We start from the raw sequence: 12,817 nt of genomic DNA on the forward strand, positions 1-12,817 counted from the left end.
TCTCACCCAATATGGAAGCAAATGTGCATGATCTGTGACGTCCCTTCATCCATGACTGTCTCCTCCTCCTCCTCCTCCTCCTCCTCCTCCTCTGTGGTGGGGCGGTTCCAGGGGCGACTCAGGTTAAGCTGGTTGGTTAGGTTTTGTCTGCATAGAGGTAGTAACCCTTGTCTGGCAGAGCAGAAGTTAGGTTAGGTTAGGTTAGGTTGCATTAAGTTAGGTTAGGTTAGGTTAGGTTGCGTTAAGTTAGGTTAGGTTAGGTTAGGTTACGTTAAGTTAGGTTAGGTTAAGTTAGGTAGAGAGAGAGAGAGAGAGAGAGAGAGAGAGAGAGAGAGAGAGAGAGAGAGAGAGAGAGAGAGAGAGAGAGAGAGAGAGAGAGAGAGAGAGAGAGAGAGAGAGAGAGAGAGAGAGAGACAGAGAGAGAGAGAAAAATAGACAGACAGAGAGATGTAAAGATAGAGAGGTAGAAAACAGAGAGAGATAAAAAGACATAGAGAGACTGATAGACAGATTAATGGATAGGTAGAGAGATGGATAGATGGATAGATAGATAGATAGATCAATAGACAGATAGATAGGTAGACAGATAGACTGATTGATAGATACATATATGGATGAAAAAGTCAGATAGGAAAGCAAGCACAACAACAACAACAACAACAACAACAACAACAACAACAACAACAAGACAAGCAACATAAACAACAGCAACAAACACACATATATAACTACTACATACACACACACACACACACACACACACACACAGACAGAGAGTGATAAAGAAAGAGAGAGAGAGAGAGACAGTACACCCAAACATAGACACCTGGCTTCCCATCCCGTATTCTGCAACACAACAACAACCATCAATGCATCAACCAACATGCTATATAATTCTTTCAGTTATTTCCACTCTCTTCTTTCCCCTACTCTGTTTTCCCATTCCTTGACTCCTTATCCCCACTTCCTTGCTCTCATCCTTGCCGCGCTTCCCAGTCGACCTACCCACTGGTTTAGCATATTTATCTTTTCATTCTTTGCCTTTGCACACCCACTAGGACTCATCCACATCCCTAAGTACTTGTATTCTTGCACCTGTCTCAACTCATTCTCTCCAAGTCTCCATACCACATTACTTTCATCCTCTGACCCATTCACAATCATTACTTTGCTTTTCTCACTGCTAAACCTTACTCCAAAGTCTTTACCATAGCCATCCACTACATCCAACAAACTTTGAAGCTCATCTGCCATTCACTCATAACAACTACGTCATCTGCATAAAGGAGTACACATACTTTATCATTCCCCCACACTTACCCCTACATTCATTCTTCTCATCCTGGCTGCTAGCTCCTCTGTATACAGGCTAAAAAGGGTTGGTGACAATATACAGCCCTGCCTAACTCCTCTCTCACTCTTCACTCAGTCTGTCCCCCATGTGTACATAATACAACGGGCCTCATAAGAGCTGGACGAAATACCGCTTTTTTAATATAAATACCTAAATATTCACTAATTCATAATAATTTTGCGCAATGTTCGTCGTGGCTGATGTTGATTCATGCATGGTGTATGTAAATGTCATCTGAACCCTCTCTGGTTAGATTTCGTTGTGATATTAGGGATTTAATATTTCTCCATTTTCTCCCCTTGGCTAATGTCCACCTGCTTCCAACAACATCAATGGAAGCTATCTAAAAACGCATCAATCCTTAAAAATAATCAATATTATATAATATTAAATAAATACAAAGCCAAAAAAGAAAAAATGAAGGTCGAGAACACAAATATTAAGTCAATGTACGGTGAAAAGTGAGCCCGTTATAAAGACGCAATTTGTACCCCGGGCAGCAGTAGCGGTGTTAAACAACCCCTTTTATGAACTGCTATTGAGGAACTCTACGGACATAATGTGCGTTTCGGGGGTTTTAGACTTTCAAGAGTAAAAAACAACAAAAAACAACAAAAACAAAATGAAACAAACAACAAACATCAATGACAACAACAAGGAGAAAAAAACAAGCAACGACGACAAGAACAAGAAAAAAACAACAAAAAACAGAGACAACAACAATGACTACATTTTCTATGATGAATAAGAAAATGGTTATGGGTCACTAATTCATTTTTAATTGCTACTCATATTTTGTCTTTTTTTTTGCCATTCATGTCGATTATATTGCTTATTTAATCCATTGAGTAATATGATGCTACTCTATGGGTATTTAACGTGTGAGAAATGTTTAATAATTCGATCAAATAAAGACAGAAAAGAGTTAATCTCATCAAATGTCTACTTGCAAACGTTACAATATTATGGTCAAAAAAACAAAAATACGCAAATAATCAAGATTTAATTAAGTATGAAAGTGGGATAAATTATTTTACACATGCTCTGATTATGGCAGCACTAAACAAGCTATATTAATCTTTTTCTTTGAGAGAGTTTTATTTCATGGTGTTTCAATATGGCTGCCGACCTGACTTCACACTTACCGTTTTTTTAAAGGTTGTTTCTGCTTATTTGAGCAATAAATGACTAAAATGAACACTTAGAAATAAAGATAATGCACTTAACATTTATTTTTCTGGTTACTGGTGATATCTTTCTCTTACTGAAATAATATCGCTTTCAGACATAGATATAACATATACTTCACTTCCTGACGTAATTATATATCCCTGAATGACATACATATTTCAGATTTTTAAGTTTATATTTTTAAAACTATTTTTTTTGCCATTAACTAATATTTAACTTTCGATAAAATTAATTTACAGACAAAGGATCCTGAAGTTAACGGCAGCCATCTTGAAAATTTGACGTAATGTAGAATTTCCTAAATCTCTCTGAGGGCTAAGGTTATTCATCAGTCACTCTCTATCATTTCATTAATATTTCAATCAATATTTTTATTCATTTATTTATTTATTTATTTATTTTTAAGGTTAATATACACAAGGATATTGGCAGAGAAAAAAAAATGAACACTGAGATAATTATACCCACAAGAAATGCACATTTTATTTATTTCTGATACAATTTTGCTTAAATAAAAATCAATGCATACAGATACTATAATCAAAATATTTATAGACAGGGTCCTTCAAATCCACACTGCTGGCTGGTGCTGTTACCTTACCACCTCTTACGTTCTCTGAAATAATGTTTTATCAGGCCTCTCACAATATCTTACCCTGAACAGGATGCTAACTAGGTGTGTGTGTGTGTGTGTGTGTGTGTGTGCTATGCAAGGTTAGAGAGAGAGAGAGAGAGAGAGAGAGAGAGAGAGAGAGAGAGAATATTATTTTCTTCTAAACCTTATCTTTTTTTCTTTTAATTATCTTTTTTTCCTCCTCCTCCTCCTTTTCATTTCCTTCCCCTTTCTAAATCACTCAACACACACCCAGATACACCAAAAACACACCAAAACACACCCAAAACACACCAAAACACACCAGAACACACCCATTACACCCAAAACACACCAGAACACACCCAAAACACACCAGCACACACCAAACACACCCAGACACACCCAATACACCCAGAACACACCCAGACATACCCAGATACACCCAGAACACACTCAAATACACCCAGACACACCAGAACACACCCAAAACACACCAAACACACCCAATACACCCAAAACACACCAGAACACACCAAACACACCCAGACACACCCAGATACACCCAAAACACACCAGAACACACCCAGACACACCCAATACACCCAGAACACACCCGGACACACCCAAATACACCCAGACACACCCAATACACCCAGAACACACCAGAACACACTCAAATACACCCAGACACACCCAAACACACCCAAATACACCCAAAACACACCCAGACACACCCAATAACGGTTTCTACACATGGTTTAGAGGTCCACTCAACAAATGGAGAGGACACAAAAGCAAAAAGATTCACTTGGAAAATATTTGCCTTATAAATTGTTTTAATGTTCTGTTAGGTTAGGCTACAAAATATTTAACCCTCTCTCTCTCTCTCTCTCTCTCTCTCTCTCTCTCTCTCTCTCTCTCTCTCTCTCTAGGCATAATTGATAAGAAAAATATATGATAATTTGTGCCTAGATTCTTGTACGATAATTATTATTTTATTTATTTATTTATTTTTTTTTTATGTAGGAGTGACACTGGCCAAGGGCAACAAAAATCTAATAAAAAAAATTGCCCACTGAAATGTCAGTCCCATAAAAGGGTCAAAGCAGTGGTCAAAAATTGATGGATAAGTGTGTTGAAACCTCCCTCTTGAAGGAATTCAAGTCATAGGAAGGTGGAAATACAGAAGCAGGCAGGGAGTTCCAGAGTTTACCAGAGAAAGGGATGAATGATTGAGAATACTGGTTAACTCTTGCATTAGAGAGGTGGACAGAATAGGGGTGAGAGAAAGAAGAAAGTGTTGTGCAGCGAGGCCGCGGAAGGAGGGGAGGCATGCAGTTAGCAAGATCAGAAGAGCAGTTAGCATGAAAATAGCGGAAGAAGACAGCTAGAGATGCAACGTTGCGGCAGTGAGAAAGAGGCTGAAGACACTCAGTTAGAGAGGAGTTGATGAGACAAAAAGCTTTTGATTCCACCCTGTCTAGAAGAGCAGTATGAGTGGAACCCCCAGACATGTGAAGCATACTCCATACATGGACGGATAAGGCCCTTGTACAGAGTTAGCAGCTGGGGGGTGAGAAAAACTGGCGGAGACGTCTCAGAACACCTAACTTCATAGAAGCTGTTTTAGCTAGAGATGAGATGTGAAGTTTCCAGTTCAGATTATAAGTAAAGGACAGACCAAGGATGTTCAGTGTAGAAGAGGGGGACAGGTGAGTGTCACTGAAGAAGAGGGGATAGTTGTCTGGAAGGTTGTGTCCAGCTGATAGATGGAGGAATTGAGTTTTTGAGGCATTGAACAATACCAAGTTTGCTCTGCACCAATCAGAAATTTTAGAAAGATCAGAAGTCAGGCGTTCTGTGGCTTCCCTGCGTGATATGTTTACAAAGTCCTCCTCTGTTTTACTGCAGGTTAATTTTTGATGCTGAGAATGCTGGGAAAATCTGGTACTATCATAGAACTTAGGCTGGATATGGAGAGAGAGAGAGAGAGAGAGAGAGAGAGAGAGAGAGAGAGAGAGATTAATAACTAGTGAAAATAAATCAGAATTGCGAATTGTCAGGATACAGTTTTCAGTAATTATCAGATTCACTATAACCTTAGAGGTCATTATATGCATACTGTCATGTGTGTGTGTGTGTGTGTTTGTGTGTGTGTGTGTGTGTGTGTTTTAATAAATCCACTAACTTAGCTTTCCTGCAACTCAGAATTTCCAGGTATCATAAGGAAGAAAATGTTTTTGTTGTCTAATCATCAGGTATTCAGCGCTACCTAATCACCCAATCTTACTGAATCAACCTAATTACGGCTTGCTATGTCATATCAGCCCAATCTAATCGCATCACCTTATATAGCTGACTAACTAAAGGGACTGCCACAGAAGAGAAAACCAAATTATTATAAATGTAAAAAATATATATAAATTAGACCAAACAGTCATGTTGAACTCCTTACAATAATTAGTTATATAAAAAAAAATATTTAGGCCCGTTTGTACTTGACTTTGAACCAGCAGAAACCACAACAAACAGACGCCATATTGGTTGTGTACCCCTTGATCCTAGAGAGACCAAGGGAGAGAGACGAGTTAAAGGAAGATCTCAATTTACTACTGAACTACAAAGAGAGCGAGGAATGTGACAAAAAGGGAGCAGTAAGTAGCAGGCAGGGTGTGTTGACATATAGCAGGAAGCAGATATGGCAGTGGAAGTTATGGGGTTTTCAAGGTTCTGGGTGGTCTGGGTGTGTGTGGCAGTGTTTGGGTGTGTGTGGCAGTGTCTGGGTGTGTGTGGCAGTGTTTGGGTGTGTGTGGCAGTGTTTGGGTGTGTGTGGCAGTGTTTGGGTGTGTGTGGCAGTGTTTGAGTGTGTGTGGCAGTGTCTGGGTGTGTGTGGCAGTGTTTGGGTGTGTGTGGCAGTGTCTGGGTGTGTGTGGCAGTGTCTGGGTGTGTGTGGCAGTGTTTGAGTGTGTGTGGCAGTGTCTGGGTGTGTGTGGCAGTGTCTGGGTGTGTGTGGCAGTGTCTGGGTGTGTGTGGCAGTGTTTGGGTGTGTGTGGCAGTGTCTGGGTGTGTGTGGCAGTGTCTGGGTGTGTGTGGCAGTGTTTGAGTGTGTGTGGCAGTGTTTGGGTGTGTGTGGCAGTGTCTGGGTGTGTGTGGCAGTGTTTGGGTGTGTGTGGCAGTGTTTGGGTGTGTGTGGCAGTGTTTTGGTGTGTGTGGCAGTGTCTGGGTGTGTGTGGCAGTGTTTGAGTGTGTGTGGCAGTGTCTGGGTGTGTGTGGCAGTGTTTGAATGTGTGTGTGGCAGTGTCTGGGTGTGTGTGGCAGTGTTTGGGTGTGTGTGGCAGTGTTTGAATGTGTGTGGCAGTGTTTAAATGTGTGTGGCAGTGTCTGGGTGTGTGTGGCAGTGTCTGGGTGTGTGTGGCAGTGTCTGGGTGTGTGTGGCAGTGTCTGGGTGTGTGTGGCAGTGTTTGGGTGTGTGTGGCAGTGTCTGGGTGTGTGTGGCAATAGTTTAACAGGCTGCAGTGGAAGTTATTGGGGTTTTCAAGGTTCCAGGGATAGTTTAACAGGCTGCAGTGGAAGTTATTGGGGTTTTCAGGGTTCCAGGGATAGTTTAACAGGCTGCGGTGGAAGTTATTGGGGTTTTCAAGGTTCCAGGGATAGTTTAACAGGCTGCGGTGGAAGTTATTGGGGTTTTCAAGGTTCCAGGGATAGTTTAACAGGCTGCGGTGGAAGTTATTGGGGTTTTCAAGGTTCCAGGGATAGTTTAACAGGCTGCAGTGGAAGTTATTGGGGTTTTTTCAAGGTTCTAATAGTTTAACAGGCTGCAGTGGAAGTTATTGGGGTTTTCAAGGTTCCAGGGATAGTTTAACAGGCTGCGGTGGAAGTTATTGGGGTTTTTTCAAGGTTCTAATAGTTTAACAGGCTGCAGTGGAAGTTATTGGGGTTTTCAAGGTTCCAGGGATAGTTTAACAGGCTGTGGTGGAAGTTATTGGGGTTTTCAAGGTTCCAGGGATAGTTTAACAGGCTGCGGTGGAAGTTATTGGGGTTTTTTCAAGGTTCTAATAGTTTAACAGGCTGCAGTGGAAGTTATTGGGGTTTTCAAGGTTCCAGGGATAGTTTAACAGGCTGCGGTGGAAGTTATTGGGGTTTTCAAGGTGTTTCATGATTTTAATAGTTTAATGCAGTTTTTCCCCACACTTCTCCTTCCTCACAGACCTTCCTCCATGTTCCCTCCACCTTCCCTCCAATCCTGACTATCCTATGTCTCTTGGTTCATATTTAAAATAGTGCTTTTGTTAGATAGTCTGACATCACCACCAGCCATTTTCTCCTCCACCACCCTCTATTCTTTCCTCCATATCTCCCTTCATAAGTTACCTCCACACTTCTCCTTCCTCACAGACCTTCCTCCATGTTCCCTCCACCTTTCCTCCAATCCTGACTATCCTGTGAATCTTGCTTCATAGTTAAAATAGTGCTTTTGTTAGATAGTCTGACATCATCACCAGCCATTTTCTCCTCCACCATCCTCTATTCTTTCCTCCATATCTCCCTCCATAAGTTACCTCCACACTTCTTCTTCCTCACAGACCTTTCTCCATGTTCCCTCCACCTTCCCTCCAATCTTGACTATCCTGCGAGTCTTGCTTCATAGTTAAAATAGTGCTTTTGTTAGATAGTCTGACATCACCACCAGCCATTTTCTCCTCCACCACCCTCTATTCTTTCCTCCATATCTCCCTCCATAAGTTACCTCCACACTTCTCCTTCCTCACAGACCTTCCTCCATGTTCCCTCCACCTTCCCTCCAATCCTGACTATCCTGCGAGTCTTGCTTCATAGTTAAAATAGTGCTTTTGTTAGATAGTCTGACATCACCACCAGCCATTTTCTCCTCCACCACCCTCTATTCTTTCCTCCATATCTCCCTCCATAAGTTACCTCCACACTTCTCCTTCCTCACAGACCTTCCTCCATGTTCCCTCCACCTTCTCTCCAATCCTGACTATCCTGCAAGTCTTGCTTCATAGTTAAAATAGTGCTTTTGTTAGATAGTCTGACATCACCACCAGCCATTTTCTCCTCCACCACCCTCTATTCTTTCCTCCATATCTCCCTCCATAAGTTACCTCCACACTTCTCCTTCCTCACAGACCTTCCTCCATGTTCCCTCCACCTTCCCTCCAATCCTGACTATCCTGTGTCTCTTGGTTCATAGTGAAAATAGTGCTTCTTTGACCTGTGCTCTCTCTGGCAGGCTCTGTTGAAGAACCAGGACAGGGCAGGGAAGGTGAATGGCCCATCTATATTCCCTGACCTCTGCACTTCACGCCGCAAGAATTTGATGCACATGTTGAAAAACCATCAAAAGGTGTGTGTGTGTTTGTGTGTGTGTGTAGTAGTAGTAGTAGTAATAGTAATATAGGAACATAATAAAAATAATCAAAAAATACTATGAATTTCTTACTGGAGGTGTTACTAACTCTCTCTCTCTCTCTCTCTCTCTCTCTCTCTCTCTCTCTCTCTCTCTCTCTCTCTCTCTCTCTCTCTCTCTCTCTCTCTCTCTCTCTCAGCTGCAAGACATCAAAAGGAGATGCATCAAGGCAAAGGAAGAGCTGTCGGAGAATTTGCACGTTAGATTGAAGTAAGTATTCACAGCAGCAGCAGGAGGAGGAGGAGGAGGAGGAGGAGGAGGAGGAGGAGGAGGAGGAGGAGGAGGAGGAGGAGGAGGAGGAGGAGGAGGAGGAGGAGGAGGAGGAGGAGAATCAGCTGTTCCTTTTTTGGTAATGATATTTGTTTGTTTGTTTGTTTTCTTTCTCAGTTTCTCTCCTTCCTTCCTTATTTTCTTGTTATCATCATTGTCCTTCTCTTTTCATTATTCACTTTGAGCTGTGTTGTCACTTGTTCCTCTTTCTTCTCTCCCTCCATTACAAAATTTTCCCTTTTCAACTCCCACCCCCTCTGTGTCTCTCTCCCCCCTGCCTCCCTGCCTCCCTGCCTCCCTGCCTGTCTCTCTTAACCAATCCTGACCCCATAGGTGGATAATGTATATAGAGAGGCGTCTGTACGAGGCTGACACGCGCGTCTCCATGCATCGAGAGAGTGTGCGGCGCCTGGCTGGACTCCTGCAGGTGGTGGAGCAGATTCACCGCGCCCCGAGGGTCTATGCCGCAGCCGTCACGGAGGTGGCTCGGCGGCACGCCTTCTCCAGGGCCTTCCTGCAGGTGAACTAAGGGTCAGAGGAGGGTGAGAATTGGAGGGGAGGTGGAGGGATGACTGGGGAAGATGTGCAAGGAAGGAGAAGCATGGAGGTAACTTGTGGAGGGAAATATTGGAGGAAAGGAGAGAGGGTGGTGGAGGGAAGAATTATTGGCTGTGGTGGCAGACTATCTAACAAAAGCACTATTTTATCTATGAAGCAAGTGTCACAGAATAGTCAGGATTGGAGGAGAGGTGGAGGAAACATGGAGGGAGGTCTGTGAGGAAGGAGAAGTCTGGAGGTAACTTGTGGAGGGAGAAATGGAGGAGAGGGACTAAGAAAACACTGGCCACAGAGACGAGGCCTTGTTTTGTCACCTCCGCTGTCTGAAGCCGGTTTGCTGGTGTAAAGTATGAATCCACACCATAAGTACATGAGTAGTCCATTACTGAGTCCTTTATAGCCTGCTTGCCTGCCAGTTGTGGTTGTACAAGTTCCTGATACAAGGTACAAGCTGGGTCATAATTCTGTCTTTAACTTGCAGGACACACCTCTCTCTGCCAACTACCTCTGTATAAAAAACCCTGCCAGCTTTATGCATTCTAGTTACCTAAAGTCAGTCCAGCACTAGTACCAGCTTCCCCCAAGATGCTGCTGGCCCTGTCTTCAAATTGACCCTTGTTATTTGCCAGACTGTAAAGAAATCCTTGTTTACTTAATGTGTGTGTGTGTTTGTGTTCGCTTAATAATACACCTTCATATGTCTGTGTACCTGTAATCCTTGTTTTTCTATCTCTCTCTCTACTACTACTACTACTACTACTACTACTACTACTACTACTACTACTACTACTACTACTACTACTACTACTACTACTACTACTACTTTACAGGTTACACAAAGAAAACATAGATGAACTGAGAAGACTGCTGCCGGAACTTTCTCACTGTCTAGCCATTGGTGAGGTTCTGGCGGTTCCTCCTCTGCTTCGCCATTTCACAGCCGCCCTCAATACACAGGAGGAGAGGAGGAGGAGGAGGAGGAGGAGGAGGAGGAGGAGGAGGAGGAAGAAGAACAAGGAGCAGGAAGACAAGGAGCAGGAGGAGGAGGAGGAAAAGGAAGGCTCTAGGAGGTAAGACATATTGTTGTTGTTGTTGATATTATTATTATTATTATTATTATTATTATTATTATTATTATTATTATTATTATTATTATCATTATTTTTTTCAGATTACAAGAAAAGACAAGCACACAAGATTATGAGGTGTGTGTGTGTGTGTGTGTGTGTGTGTTGGAGAGAGAGAGAGAGAGAGAGAGAGAGAGAGAGAGAGAGAGAGAGAGAGAGAGAGAGAGAGAGAGAGAGAGAGAGAGAGAGAGAGAGAGAGAGAGAGAGAGAGAGAGAGAGAGAGAGAGAGAGAGAGAGAGAGGCTGTGTGTGTGTGTGTGTGTGTGTGTGTGTGTGTGTGTGTGTGTGTGTGTGTGTAAATTATATGAATTAATATATATAATATTTATCTCCACCACCACCACCACCACCACCACCACCATGGCTGCCAGATGAAAGAAGAGGAGGGAGAGGAGGAGGAGGAGGAAGAAGAAGAAGAGGAGGAGGAGGAGGAGGAGAAGAGGGGCTCTGTGAAGACCAAACAGCATTTTACAGCACTTCCTGACTACCCAAAGCACATCAAACTGGACAAGCACAGGTGAGAGAGAGAGAGAGAGAGAGAGAGAGAGAGAGAGAGAGAGAGAGAGAGAGAGTTATAGGTATCTTGTTCTTGTTTTTCTTCTTCTTCTCTCTTCTTCTTCTTCTTCTTCAATTTGAATTATTATTAGTAGTAGTAGTGGTGGTGGTGGTGGTGATGGTGGTGGTGGTGGTTGTTGTTGTTGTTGTTGTTGTTGTTATATTAAAAGTAATAGTAGTAGTAATGATAATAATTATAAAAATAATAATAGTAATAGTAATAGTATTGGTGTATATTTAAGAACACACACACACACACACACACACACACACACACACACACACACACACACACACACACACACACACACACACACACACACACACACACACACACACACACACACACACCAATGCCTCTCTCTCTCTCTCTCTCTCTCTCTCTCTCCTCTCTCTCTCTCTCTCTCTCTCTCTCTCTCTCTCTCTCTCTCTCTCTCTCTCTCTCTCTCTCTCTCTCTCTCTCTCTCGCTCTCACACACACACACACACACACACACACACACACACACACACACACACACACACACACACACACACACACCACACACACACACACACACACACACACACACACACACACACCAATGCCTCTCTCTCTCTCTCTCTCTCTCTCTCTCTCTCTCTCTCTCTCTCTCTCTCTCTCTCTCTCTCTCTCTCTCTCTCTCTCTCTCTCTCTCTCTCTCTCTCTCTCTCCTCTCTCTCTCTCTCGCTCTCACACACACACACACACACACACACACACACACACACACACACACACACACACACACACACACACACCACACACACACACACACACACACACACACACACACACACACACACACACATACATACATACATACATACATACATACATACATACATACACACTGCCCCCCTCACCCCCTCCTCTCTCCCCCCCCACAGGTTGGCCTCCCCCCCCTCCACCACCACCACCACCACCACCACCACTACTGACTTTATATTAACAGATTTATATATTGAAGATATTTTTCCTTTTAGTTTTGAAGAAGAGGAGGAGGAAGAGGAAGAGGAAGGAGGAGGAGGAGGGTTAGGTGTGGCCCTCCCTCCCCCTCCCACACCACTGCAGTCCCAGCCTCTGATTGGCCAGCTCTCAGCCAATCAAGAGAGAGACTTTATGGCCTTGCAGGTAAGTATGTTGTGATACTGATTGGCTGTGATGTCAGACTCTCCAACAAAAATACTATTTTAACTAAGAACTAAGTGTTGCAGGATAGTCAGGATTGGAGGAGAGATGGAGGAAAGATGGAGGAAGGTCTGTGAGGGAGGAGAGGCCTGGAGGGAACTTGCAGAGGAAAGAAATGGAGGAAAGAATAGAGGGTGGTGAAGGAGAGAATGTCTGACTTTTTTGTGAGACTATAACAAAAAACACTATTTTAACCATGAACAAAGTGTCGCAGGATAGTCAGGTTTGGAGGAGAGATTGGAGGAAACATTGCAGAATCTCTATGATGGAAGGAGAAATGTGGAGGAGAAAGGTGGAGGGAGATAATGAAGGGATAACTAAAACTTTCTCTTCCTTGCAGGTTGAATTGAGTGAAGCAAGAGTGGAAGTAGAGAGGCCTTGAGAGACAGACATGGGACAACTTGGTGATTTGAAGGGACAAGTGAATGCACTGAGAGAGAAGGTGAGGCTTGACCTTTGCTGGGATGGACTGGGGGAGGCTGGGATGAACTGGGAGAGGCTGGGATGGACTGGGAGAGGCTGGAATGGAC

At 43.2% G+C, this 12,817-nt stretch overlaps 3 long non-coding RNA genes across 5 annotated transcripts in view; all 3 read left to right on the plus strand.

The window, feature by feature from the left end:
• Positions 1-5,663: 5,663 nt before the first annotated feature.
• Positions 5,664-10,401, plus strand: LOC135098472 (uncharacterized). Its single transcript, XR_010267025.1, has 5 exons — positions 5,664-5,794; positions 8,392-8,505; positions 8,708-8,778; positions 9,172-9,358; positions 10,227-10,401. It is a non-coding gene; the product is annotated as an uncharacterized LOC135098472 (long non-coding RNA).
• A 491-nt stretch (positions 10,402-10,892) lies between these two features.
• On the plus strand, positions 10,893-12,676 carry LOC135098475 (uncharacterized). 2 transcript variants are annotated; one of them, XR_010267031.1, is made up of 3 exons: positions 10,893-11,039; positions 12,083-12,230; positions 12,628-12,676. It is a non-coding gene; the product is annotated as an uncharacterized LOC135098475 (long non-coding RNA). The 2 variants fall into 2 exon arrangements; XR_010267030.1 differs by having other exon boundaries at positions 10,894-11,039; positions 11,987-12,230.
• A 3-nt stretch (positions 12,677-12,679) lies between these two features.
• LOC135098477 (uncharacterized) overlaps positions 12,680-12,817 on the plus strand; it is a 2,984-nt gene continuing 2,846 nt past the window's right edge. For both annotated transcript variants that reach the window (XR_010267033.1, XR_010267034.1), the window contains exon 1: positions 12,680-12,729. This is a non-coding gene — a long non-coding RNA (uncharacterized LOC135098477). The remainder of the gene's footprint in view (positions 12,730-12,817) is intronic.

The sequence above is a fragment of the Scylla paramamosain genome, unplaced genomic scaffold (assembly GCF_035594125.1).
Source record: "Scylla paramamosain isolate STU-SP2022 unplaced genomic scaffold, ASM3559412v1 Contig66, whole genome shotgun sequence".
In the NCBI taxonomy this organism is placed as follows: Eukaryota; Metazoa; Arthropoda; class Malacostraca; order Decapoda; family Portunidae; genus Scylla; species Scylla paramamosain.